Source organism: Pezoporus occidentalis, unplaced genomic scaffold, assembly GCF_034315485.1.
Source record: "Pezoporus occidentalis ecotype Australia unplaced genomic scaffold, CSIRO_AGI_Poc_V1 ctg52, whole genome shotgun sequence".
Classification (NCBI taxonomy): domain Eukaryota; kingdom Metazoa; phylum Chordata; class Aves; order Psittaciformes; family Psittacidae; genus Pezoporus; species Pezoporus occidentalis.
In genome coordinates, this window is record NW_026915858.1 from 274,625 (window position 1) to 287,398 (window position 12,774).

Genomic DNA, 12,774 nt, shown 5'->3' on the forward strand with positions numbered 1-12,774 from the left:
AGCAAGGCAAAACAAGCATCATCAGCTTTTCTCATGCACTACGCTGCTGTTTGTAACAGTGAGTACATTTCCCCATTGGAGGAGGTTCTTCTGCGGGGTCTGGGGAGGTGAGGCTGTGCAAACCCTGCCAGGCTCATCAACAGAAATGAAATACAGTGCCTTGGATCTGAAAAGAGCGAGAGAGTGCTGGACCTGGCTTTGCACTTCACAAGTTTGTGTTCTCAGGTTACAAGTGAAAAGGGCCACCTAGAATGAAAGTGGAGGCTGGTCTCACAGGCTTAAGATGGCAAAGATGTTCCAACACTGAGACAAAAATGAGGCTGTCTTTCCCATAGTGATTGCATGTACTGTCTCATGACAGAGCTAGACCTCTGAAGACCCAGGACATGTGGTTCTTCTGGGCAGACCCAATGCTGAAATTTCATATTTGATGGGAAAGGAAGGTCCAGTCTAGACTGGAAAAAATACTGTGCAGTTTTTGAGTGTGCAAAGCCCAGTAAATCCCATAGACAGAACCTGCAGAGACATTTGTCCTCCCTTAGCCACAGCCACATGAGAAAATCTGCAGTAGCCAAGAAAAAGCAGTCAATGTAATGAGATGACTCTCACCCAGCCCTATGTATCATTACTTACTTTATCTTCCAAGACAAATGTACAGGTATTGGGCCCTGGTCCAGGAAAGCACTTAGGGCTGTATTTTGATAGCATGCAGAAGAACAGTACTTTGCTCAGCAAACAGCACCAGTGAAGTCTTTGAGGCAATTTCTGGAGTCAGATTTGCGCAGTATAAAGGCATCAGCATTTGTTTCCTGGGCATTTGCGTAGTGCTAACTCCAGTGATGCAACTCGCTGCTGGAAGTTATTTGTGTGTGCGTGTGCTCTGATAATAGACCTCACTGAGTACCCAAGGCAAGGAAAGAGGCAGACCTTCCTCTCTGATTCACACTTGAAGACTGCTCTGAAAGCAAGGCCAGCAAGGAACTTCCAGAATTTGGGAATAAACTGTTCAGACAGAAAGCCAGAAGCACCTCTAGATGGAAGTCCGAATACTCTAGATTAATGTTGGACTAAGTGAGCCACATTCCTCCCTCCAGGCCCCCAAGAAGATCCCCAGCATGCAGCCTAAGCCTCTTGACCAGTCCTGGGGAAATGATGTGGGGAGCAGGTGATCTTGAAAATACCCTGATTCAGAGCCCAAGGAGAGAATTCCATTGACCTAATTGAGTTTTGGATCAGAGCCTGCAACAGCCTTGTCCAGATTTGAATTTAAGATCTGCATAAAATAGTGGTGGTGGTGGGGAAAAATAGACAATCTTCTGATATAGTGACAAAGAAGTTTCACCACTAAATGAAAGAGTGCTCATCATTTCAATGAACAGAAATCAGGTTAAAAATTCATTTAGGAAGTTGGATTAATGCCATCAATATAGGAATCGATTCAAGGTAAGGTATAGAATGACAGCAAAAACTAGTGCCACTCTGATCATGATTGGTTGGTGACTGTTATGCTTACTGCAACTACAGTTGACTCCAAGGCCCTGGGCACTTCATGGCAGTAAATGAAGACACTATTCCTTTTATTCCAGGTGTTAGTATTGCAAAGGTATGAGGAAGAGATAGAAGTAATGAGGTGACAGTGTTACCCAGTGGAGCTATTTTGATGGTTCAATAAAAGCTGTTTGTGGGTTTTTTTTGACATTGGATAGCTGGTCTCCATGGCTGTTGAGACAGGCAGGGTCAGCCTATGGTGGGCCAGAGCACACCATAGCTCCCTGTGTCCCCCACACCTGGGCTTCTGTTTTGCAGAAGTGCAGCAAAGATGAGAGGATGAGTGGGTATCGGTGGGTCCCAGTGGGTTGAGGTACCTAGCAAGACCCGGGAATTTGGATGTTTTCCCAGGTTCTCACACCAGGAATATCAGGGACACAAAAGGCTTGCTCCAGGTTACACAAGAAGTCTGTGGTGGATTAGGCTGGCTTCTAAACCAGTACTCAAACAACCAGATTTACATGGTACTGGGAGAACACACCATTCACAGTGGGCAGCATGTGGATAAGGTAGAGGAGGGAATGATCAGCCAGTGATTGTGCATACAAAGGGCCATTACTCATTATTTACTAACTCAATGTCCAACCTGTACCTGCTGTTGCAACAGCGTGTGCTTTAATCATATTAGAAAAATTGCACTTCTGCTTCCAAAATCAATTTCATGTAGATGTTGCTGCCATTATATACAAGGCCAGATCCTCAATACGGCAATCAGAAGAGTTCTGTTGACTTTGGAGAAGATGTAATGATTCATATCTGCTGGGGAGCTGATCCTCAATCACAGAACGTTGAGATAAGAGAAAATGTTGAGCTGTGATGACTGAGCAGCATCTTGAGAATGATTAACAGGCTTCCTTTCTGGGGGGGATGGGAGAAATACAGTCTATGTGCAGAGAGGCGGCACCCATCATAAATAGTAATTAAATCCCACGTGAGCTTTATTTTGAAGGTGTAAGTGGAATAAAAACAGTGCATAGGAGATAATTTTATGAGTAGGCTTTGATCTGTTTAGAACATGGTGGACTCAAGTCGGAAATTTGGGAAGACTGAATTAAAATGCAACACCTAACACAAAAATAAAAGGTTGCTGTGTATCATGAAGGGACACCCACCGCATATACAAAGCAGAGGAAAAAAAGTTGTCCATCATTACCTTGTTTCCCTGAGCAAATGGCAGCATTTTACTGCAGGACACACCAGGAGCAGGAAGCTCACCCCAAGGTTGATAGAAATTTCCTTTAGGATGTGTCTGCCAGCTTACAAAGGGGGATTGGCAGCCTCCCTCCCCCAGTTGCCACCCCAGCTGGAATATCACACCCCGGCGGTAGCTCTCGGGGGACAGCAGTGAGCCAGCATGTGCAACAACTGTTTGAAGGGGGCATTAAAGCATGTCATAAAAGCTTGCAGCCAGAAGCAAGACAGGAATGTTTTCATGAGGCATCCATAGGTTATGAAGTGCTGGGTGTGCAGACAGCTATTAAATACAAGTCAGAGAGCAAAGCACTCACAAAACACAGGAAACCACATGTTCATTTCTTCTCAAGAAGCCAAGAGAGCAGAAAGGCAGCGTCCCAGGCAAAGTCCTTGTCCCCTTTCTCTCATGTCAAGCATTCAGGTTGGCTCCTGCTGTGGATCCGCTGCTCATGCACGGGAGTGCATGGCAGTAACTGGCCAGTGCCAGGTGACATTGATGAAGGGATGGCTATGTGATCAGCTGTAGGGTGCTCCTCCTCCCCTCCAGGATGAGGCAGTGATGCTGCCTGTGTGGCCATGTCCAGGAAACCAGGAGAAATTGGCTTGAAGGAAATAGACCTGTTTTAAATTGCCAGGGTCGGCTCTTCAGATGGGCAGCCTGGAAAAGTCATTGCAGCTACACCAGTATAAGGGACCTACTCCTAATTTTATGGATGTTTACACGCTGAGTTTTGTAGCAATCCACCAGGACTGATTACCTATCCATGCTGGAAATGGAGGGTCAAGAAATTAGAATTTTGCTTTGAATACCACCATTCCTTGTGGCATATCTGTGACTGCAGCTGAGCAACCCACCTTCGATTTCCTCTACTCCAAACTATTTCCTTTTTTGTTTTATGGGGGTTTAAATTGTAGTTACCACTTAATATCAAGTGTGGCTGACTAACTAGTGGATTTGCACCGTACAGTACAAGGTAGGGGAGCACATGACTAAACAGAGGACAAAGAATTGCTTAAAATGGCTGAGTACTAAAAACCTCTCCAGCCGCGCCAGTACGTACTCATTTGTGGGTTTTGTAATCTGTTAAATATTTTTCAATTCAGTATTTTTCTTAGTTTGTCATGGGTTTTGTCCTTCTGGGTTTGGGTTTTTTTAATTCTCTTCCCTGTGAATTCAATGTACTAAAAATACCAACTAACGGTCTCTTTGTGCAGTGAAATCAGGTTGGTGAAAACTGGTTTTGTGCAAGCAGCATGATAAAAGGTGCGTTCAGAAATATATCCAACAAGTAAGGTCTCTGCAGGGTGTAAGTCTTCTGAAAAGGGAAGCTGAATCCTGCAAGCCCATCCATTGCGGGCTTGTGCTGCTATTGAAGACAACCATGAATACGGTTTTGCAGGATCAGGCCCCAGAGTTCAGCATGATTTACTTCCTGTCTGCTCTCCACAGCATTTAACAGCTGAAATAAAACAAGGAATTAATTTCTGTTTTAAATTCTTGGCAAGCAGCTTCATCTCATTGCGTATCTTACATGGGAATCAAAGGATCCTGCCTTGTTACAGCTACTCGCGGAGTAAGGACTCGAGGGAGATCAAGGTATTTGCTGTCTCAGATGAAAATCAGGTTCTGACTGGTGGTATTTTCAGTAACAGTTAACAAAGCCACATTGCTAAAGAAAAGGCAATATCATGGCTTCTCCGTTTTTTTTCACTCTTGCCCTAGTTATGGTTCATTTTTCGGCCAAACAGTTAACCATTTCTGCAGTGCTTACCCAGTACCCTGCTCTTCCTGGTGGCTTCTATCTAACTCTGTTTTATTGTGAAGCATTGGACTTTTGGAAAATATAGCCACCAATTTGGTGGTAAACAAGCCTTGGCTTTAAGACAAAGCTTGTTTTAATCTCCATGATCAGGCTACAGATCTGACCATGTATTTTATCAAACCTCTTGTGAAGAAATCCTATTCATGATTATTATCTATATGAGAATAAAAATGTCTAATTACCTTATATTAAATCTGTATTTATCAATTGTAGCTTTCTCTGGGAAATTGTAATTTGCAGAAATGCTCCACATTCCAGGCTGTAACAGTTGGAGGTGGATGTCCTTAAGGATGGGAAAAAAAGTTCCTTTTTAAATGGCACATTTACTAATTATAAAATGCTCTTATCTCTCTGCAGCCAAAGCCAAAATGAACATGTGCCTTGCACTAAGAAATCCCAGGATTGTCACAACTTGTGCCAGCTGTTGAGGTTATGACACCTGTGCCAGCATCGCCAGCTCTGCCCACTGTCATCTGTTCCAACTGTTCCATCTGCACTGTTTGTACCAATTCTCCCATTTCTGCATCTGTACCTTCTGCAGAAACGGGTCCAACAATGCCAGCTGTGTCATCGGTGCCAAATATGCCAGATGTTCTATTTGTCCACCCTGGGCCAAATCAATGTAGTTTTGTGCTCATTAGTTTTAGCTGGTAGATTCTATTTCACAGTTTTTTGAGATGCACTTAGATCGAATCAATTCTAAATCACCACTACAACTGCTTTACATCTATCTCGCCATAAACAGAACTTTGTTTGTCATCGCATGCTTGGTCAAAATTATTCTGATTTTATTGAATTGTGCACAATGATACAAGTTCTGTCTTCATGACAAGATTATATTTTTCCTGTAGAGGCTGTAGTTGCAGAGAAATGAACAGAAAAAGGTAAGGGTCATGGTATTCAGGCTGTAAATAATCCCCATGTTTACAGTAAAAAATGTCCACCCATTGATATACTGACAGGGAGAGCCCTAGTCCACCAGTGTTCACCAGGAGAAACCCATCTGATGTCAGTTTAGCTGTAGTGAGTATGATAAGCTGCAAGGGACAGAGGAAAGCAAAGCTGTAGATAAGTATTGACCATGGGCATGTTTACCAGGGCTCTGCTAAAGATCTGTTCTCCCTACAACTCTCCTGCTCAGGAGAGAGGGAGCTGTTGTGCTGCCACTGGCCCTGCACAACCAGCTTATGGCTGCACCTGGTCTCTATAGCTTTTCTACTGGCAAGTCTAACCTGTACTGATCTGGGTTACATGTGGTCTGCCTTTTCTGTGCTTCACTAATGACGTAATATTGGAAAGCCAAATCCATGAGTCACTATTTATTTGGATTCATCATTTACTCAAAGGACTGTCCCACTTTGTGTCCTTGGCCACATCTGGGTTCACTGAAGGTGATGGGACTTCTGTGTGCATCACATCCTCTGGGATATGATACTCTGGGTCAGTAGGGAAAGTCAAAATTTGCCACTGCTAAGTACCTCAAAATAAAGTTTGTTGCTGCATAAGAGAGCAAGCCCAGGGTTTGCATCCCTGTCTAATACTGCTCAAAATAGCTTTCACAATAAAATGTAAGTAGGACATAGATGTTGTACTGTGCTGCCCTGAGGTCTGCAGGCGACCGTGATTGCATGGTGCTTGTTCAGCACAAGGGACAAGCCCAGACCTGATCCCTGTGGATCCCAGCTCTGATCCAATAGCTCCAGCATGAACTCTTGACACCATGGTCCAACCTGTGAGTTGATGTGTGCAATGAACTGGGCTCAGTCAGCACCTATGGCCCCATATAGGTGCAAGCACGCTGGACAGCTTGGGAGCCATAAGTGGCATCCTGGCATCCTGGGCCTGCAGTGTTGGATGTGTCACCATGGTCCCATTCGCACCCTCACAACGGCAGAATTACTCCTCCCCACCTCAGACAGCAGTGTGGCATCGGGGAGATGCAGCTCTGCCATGTGGGGAGCCAGAAAACGTCTTTGCGTAAACTCAGTCTGCCGCTCTGAGCTATTGAAGTGAGCAGAGCTGACAGCTCCATGTCAAAGGAAGGTACAGATTAAAAAGTAGTGACTCAGTTAATTTTGGAAAGGGGACTGAGGCAGAAGGGAAAGAGTCATTTAATGGAGAGGAAGGCAGGAGACACAGAAGGAGGCTGGAGGTCCAGCAGTGCCCCAGAGAAGTGCGTGCCAGGGATCTATTCCACTGGCAGCAGAGACCCATGAGGGAGAGGATTCCAGTGATGTTGCGGACAGCTTCGGTCTTGTCCTGCAGCTGTCACAGTGAATCTCATCTTGAAAGCTCCTTGAGCTCCAGGAGGTTACTGCATGCAAGGGCTCCAAACTGTAGTCCTGCCTGATCTGTCCCTTTCTTCCATGGGAGAGAAAACAGAGGGAGCAAATAAGAAAGGTTTTCTGCTTCTGCTTTGGGTAACTGAATTGGCAGCCAATGAGAGGGACAGATTTCTAATTAAGAAAGCTCCTGCAGCTTCTCAGGCAAAACTCTGGCTGAAATCTGTGATTCATTACTTCAGAAATTCCTTGGATTTCCAAACTGTGCAACTGGAGGACACCTCGTCCCCTGCTCTGTGAGCTCTGCCATTGTGGTTGGCGGCCACCTGCCAGGCGTCGCTTTTACTCATACAGCAAATGCCTCGAGATGGGAACTATTTATTTCTATGGTGTTTACAATAGTGTGTCCCTGGGTTTCACTCTGACTGCTGCAAAACACCATCTGACAGTAATAACCAAATAATCCTTTCTCTGCTTCATGGTCATCTGTGTAGGCTATCCCATTGCTGCACTGCTGTGAAGCAATGCATGGGCTTCAGCCCACCCCTTCCTCCTTAGCAGGACCTATGGAGGAGGCTTTGGGAAACATCTCTGAGGTTGTCTTCCTCAACAGCTGAGATGAAAAAGATTTTGTCCCAGGCACAAAGGATCTTTTTTCCTCCAAGTCAGGTTAGCTAGGAACTCTGGGGCATTTTTTGCCTCTTTCTGTCACACTTTCTGCTTTCTGCAGCCATCCAGGAGATTACCTCACAGCCCAGAAAGTGAAGTAACTTCTCTCTCCTGCTCCATTGGCCTTCCACTGGCCTTTCAGTGTTTATTGCAGGTCCTGGGTTTGCTGTGTGGCGCTGCCTGTGTTTGGTGATGGCTGCTGTGTGGTGGCAGGAGGTGATTATCTCCTTACTGGTTCCCACTGTTGGCTTCAGCAGCACAGGTAGTCCTTCTTGCCAGCAGCACCATCCCACTGGGTGTCTCGGGTGGCATCTTCACTGGCCCCTTTGACCTGTTTCCTAATGGCAGGGACATGAAGAAGGGCTTGCTACCCCCACTGTTTCACGCTGCCCTTGATGATGGGTCACATACAGGGTTCTTTCCATGTTTCACTTTAAAAAGAAAGAAGTTTTGGAGGCCAGGGAGATGGAGAACGAGCCTTTCTCTTAAGAGAAGGAATTGTAGCGAGCCCTGAAGGATATTATCAGCTTTCAGTTGTGTCCTGAAGAGACTTACACTCTTTTTTCCCTAATGCCATTGCTTCTTCCCTTTTCAAGACTTCTTGAATTAAATGGATCTCCCTCTTTTTGTCCCAGGCAGCACAGCTGACCCTTTGATAACTCTGTTTGACACCTAGCTGGCAAATGTAGGTCACTTTTATTTATTAAAAGAAAACAAAACCAAAAAAACCCGCAACAAAACAACCCTCCCCCCAAAACCAACAACAACAAAGAAAATCACCAAAACCAAAACCCACCAAGCAAACCCTCCCCCCACCAAAAAAAAAAAACAAAACAAAACCCCCAAACAAGACTAGAAATACAGAACAGCTCCCAGTTTAGCTTGGGGTTAGCTTGTATGGCTTGTAGGCTGAGAGGTCTGTATCTTAAAACCTGGCATTGTGGAGCACTAGCTATTTAAAAATACTCCCTTTGCTCCTTGCCGCTGCTACCAATAACACTAACATGAATGTGCACAGTTTCACACCCCCCCAGATGATTGCCTCTTTACTACTGTGTTTGTAGGCAGCACAAGCCAGAGCCCATTAAAGTCCAGGTCCTGAGTTCACTGGGCATAAATCATATTCAGATATCTTTTTCCTTTTTTTCTTTTTCAATAGCATTTTATAAATAAATAAAAGAATTGAAAGTATGAAGAATTAAAAAATTAAAAATATTTTCTTTTCCATTCTTTCAACAGAGAGGTTATCCAGATTCACTTAGAGGGAGGGTTTGCACGCTGGCAAAAGCAGTGTACTTCATCCCGATTAGCTTCTCTGGCTGGCCTGATCTTGGATCTGGCCAAAGGTCAAAAATGGTCCTCATCCACTCTTGGCAGCTCTGCCTATGAAGAGGGATGCTTCATCAAGAGACTGTCCTACTCTGGTTGCCCCCACAGGGAAATTCTCAGCAGAGCTCAACAGAGCGATGGAAAAGGAATGCAATCGGAACTGAGATTCAATTGAAGAATTTTATACAGCTCCTGTTCTTTCTCAGCTTTTTTGCATCTTTCTGGTTTCATCTGGGTGATGGTAACAAAGACAGAAGGATCTTCTTTAAAATCCTCCATAAGAATTCCTTAAAAAAGGAATTTCCACAGGAAACTCTGCACATGAAAAGCCCAATGGGTGTGCCTGGAAAGGATTCTTTTCTTGCAGGCTTTTGAAAAGAATGAACCCAATTTGTTATATTTAGTTTTTATTGCATTCATTTAACGAATGTCATTACTTGCAGCTTTAAAAATGACAGTGAGTTTATGTGAGCTCTCCTGACACTTTTCTTATTATCCTGGTGGGCAACAGAAATAGGCAGGGGAAAGAGGAGGAAAGCAGCTGAAGGGTGCCAAAACCCAGCGAATATCTATGCAGCAAAAAAAACCATTTAGGTGGTACTGAAAATTTGCAGCATTCAGCAGTGGTATTGGATTGCCTGTAGAAACTTTTTAAAAAATACGAGAATAGCTCATTTGTTGGGTTTTCAAAAAATATCAGATTTCACACTGGGCTGCTATGAAGGGTGGAAATTTTCTTGAAAAATTGTCATTTTATACAACTCTAATTAGCAAACTGTTCATATAAACCCGCAAGCTGTGCAGCAGATTTCACTTCCAACATCTCTACAGACAAGACAGAATTTCACCTACTTATTTACTGATCATGTCGCAGCATCCTTTTCCTACTCGCTGATGACTGTTCAGTGGCTTATGTAAAATGTGCTGGTGATTTCATGGCATTTCCATTGGACAAGTGTCCACATGTTAAAGCAAATCACCGTCACTGGCATGCTCCTGTTGGCAGTCTCATTAAGCAGGAACCAAGGAGCAAAAGATTGAATTATCTTTTCAATGTGAGAGATGGCACAACCAAAGGCAATTGGAAAACATGGATGGGGCTGTTTGGGGTCTTATGTACTACTCTTTCCATCTTGGAATACCTTTCAGCAGCATGAATATTTATGACTGTACTTTGTCCTGTTACAGACAAAATAAGAGATGCCCAAGGGGATTTGGTCAATGCAAATAAAAGCTATGTTTGCAAGCATGAGTAAATCTCAGTCACGGTACTTGGCATTTTGTGTCAAATACAGCTAAAGCGCGAAATTGCAAGAGATAGAAATGATTTCAGAACAGAACTGTTGTTAGAAGGTCACTGGAAAGAAGTGGAGCCTTGAGCAATGTGTCCTCCCTCTTTCAGGCCACGGGTCAGGCAGCGTTGCCTGTGTTTTGTACACAGCCACTTGGGCTTCAGTAATCCTGACTGAATCTCCCATTTCTTTGAGGTGGTAAACTCACAAATACTGGTTGGATCTCTCATTCCTCCAGTAGTCAACTTGTAGCTTCCACTCTTTTCTTACGTGTTTCAAAATGCACTTTTATCCCTGAAAAGTTTTTTATGCTGGAAGAATACTTCAAAGCCACACTCATTGGACACCATGGCGGAGGTTGACAAGGAAAGATAATGCCTGGTTAAAATCAAGCAGATTTATTCCATTCTTACTTTATTGGTAGCCTAATAAAGCAATGAAAAACAAAAAAACTAAAAAGACAGTGCAAGAAGGTTCACACTCTACAAGCACCTGCTCTGTATTTCTAATAAAAAGTTTATCTTCCTTCCCTAATTGTCTTATATCAGGTCACGGTGAAGAGAAAAATCCTTCTAACTGTTTTCATTTAATTTCACTGCTTTTGCCAATATTTAGAGAGATTGTTGATGCATTAATGTTACCTAAATAAGATGCATTTCATTAAAACTGTTACTGATAATATTTAGTCATTCCTTTGTATGTAAATAAAGTGAAATTTCTCAGAGTAGAAACAAGTCAAGTGAAAGTTTCCCTGTGCTCTTCACATGTCTCTGTAAACTTACAGCATTCTCAGATACGGTGTCTTCGATTTCAAGGACTAGAAAGTATATAACATGATTTTTTGTTCATTTTGCCTACAGTCATTATGACTTCCAGTTCAAACTACACAGAACAATAAAATTAAACTTATATATGCTTTATTTTATTTCTTTTATGTTGTTTTTTATCTGTGCATGTCCTATTTATTTGTTCATGTATATATACATTCATTTACAGATAATGACCACCTCAAAGTATGCTTTCCCAGATGCTTTATTCTCTGATTTTAGATTTTGCTATTTTCAATTTGGGGAAGCTTTAAAAACTATTTTAAAGTTTTTCACTGTGGATAATTTTTATAATTTGTCTTAAACAAGAACTCAGACAAATCTGTTCGTATTTATCTTTCTCAGTACTCAATAAATGCCAATCCAATAGCTCATTAGAGTTTAATATATACTTATTAGGGCTTGGATTTTCTAAGCTGTGCATGGTACAGTCCCTCCCAAGACCCATGAGCTCCCTTTGGACATCCAATTTATTTTATGTTTTAGATACTGGCATAACTCAATTTATGAGCATAACTCAATTTTTGCATGAGGTGCCTGCTTAAATTCATGTGCATTTATTTATTTTTCTATACTTTCAACCTTTGAAGCTCCTATAAACTGAAATGAAAAACAATAAGTAAGTGTAAAACCAACAGATCTCTTTGTAGTGTCATAGCTGCAGGTTTTTACTATTTAGAGATCAGCGGAGCATGGTCACAGGTATATTGAATTCAGGGTCAAGTATTTTCTGTACCTTTACAAATTGGTGACAAAGCTTTTACTGCCTTTGGGAGATTATTAATGTGCTTTGCCTGATTATCCCTCTTCTTTGCAAAGCACTACAGTTGTTTTGTGTGAAACTAAGGACTCTCATCCTTTGTTTTAGGTTTGACTTCACGATTAAATCATGATGATAAACCAGCTACTCTTGAATTTTATCATCCTGATAGGTCACGTAAAAACAGAAGTATATTCACTGCAGGATGAAATAGAAAGAAAAGGTGGTTTAGAAAATGCTCTTCTAAAAGGCCGTTATTTTAAAAGGTATATCATAGGCCAGAATGATGAATAAAGATCATGAAAATAATAAATCATAAAAATGCCTGTGTTTGTTTTCACCCTGTTGCTTTTTACTCACATTTGGTTCAGTATAATGCCTGCCAGCGCTAAGTGGGTCATTAAAACCTCCTGTGCAACTTGAGTTATGCTGATTGTTGTATTTTGCCCTTCATAACCCACGGCGTCAAACTGTGAGAGAAGGTGATTGATAATAGAAGAACAAGTGTGGAGGTGAGAGGAGAGGCCTGTCAACATTTAAAGCACAAATTTGTAGGCACATCCAAATCACTTCTTCAAAGCATTTTAACTGTGGGGATGGGCAGCATCTCTAAGGGTGCAAATATGGAATAATTTGAGTTCTTCACTTAAATAAAGTAAGGTATATGGCAACACACATTCAGTGCTAGTGTTGGGTCCTCTTCAAGTAAGAAGAGAATCAAAGGTGTGCTTGCCTAATAAAGGCATAACCAGAGATAGTTATTGAATTCCTTAATCCATTCAAATACATGCTTTTGTACAGTTCTGGAGAAGAGACTTTATCTCCTGAATTAAACATTGGCTTTGTGATAAAAAGCTCATGGAAGATCAAGAAAGATTCTGACATCAAAAATATTCATCACCAAAGACATTTCTGAAGGCTGAAACGCTGAAGCTGTATGTAATTACGTAATGTCAAAAGAAAGCTATCCCCATGCAGAAGACCAGCGCAAGTCAAATGGAGTTTAAAGTCCTTGATCACTTTATTAGTAGGGTAGTCATGGTACATAGG

General features: G+C 42.4%; 1 long non-coding RNA gene across 1 annotated transcript; it reads left to right on the forward strand.

The window, feature by feature from the left end:
* The first annotated feature begins 1,727 nt into the window (after positions 1-1,727).
* LOC134173393 (uncharacterized) lies at positions 1,728-11,052 on the forward strand. Its single transcript, XR_009968230.1, has 2 exons — positions 1,728-5,972; positions 8,756-11,052. It is a non-coding gene; the product is annotated as an uncharacterized LOC134173393 (long non-coding RNA).
* Positions 11,053-12,774: the final 1,722 nt, after the last annotated feature.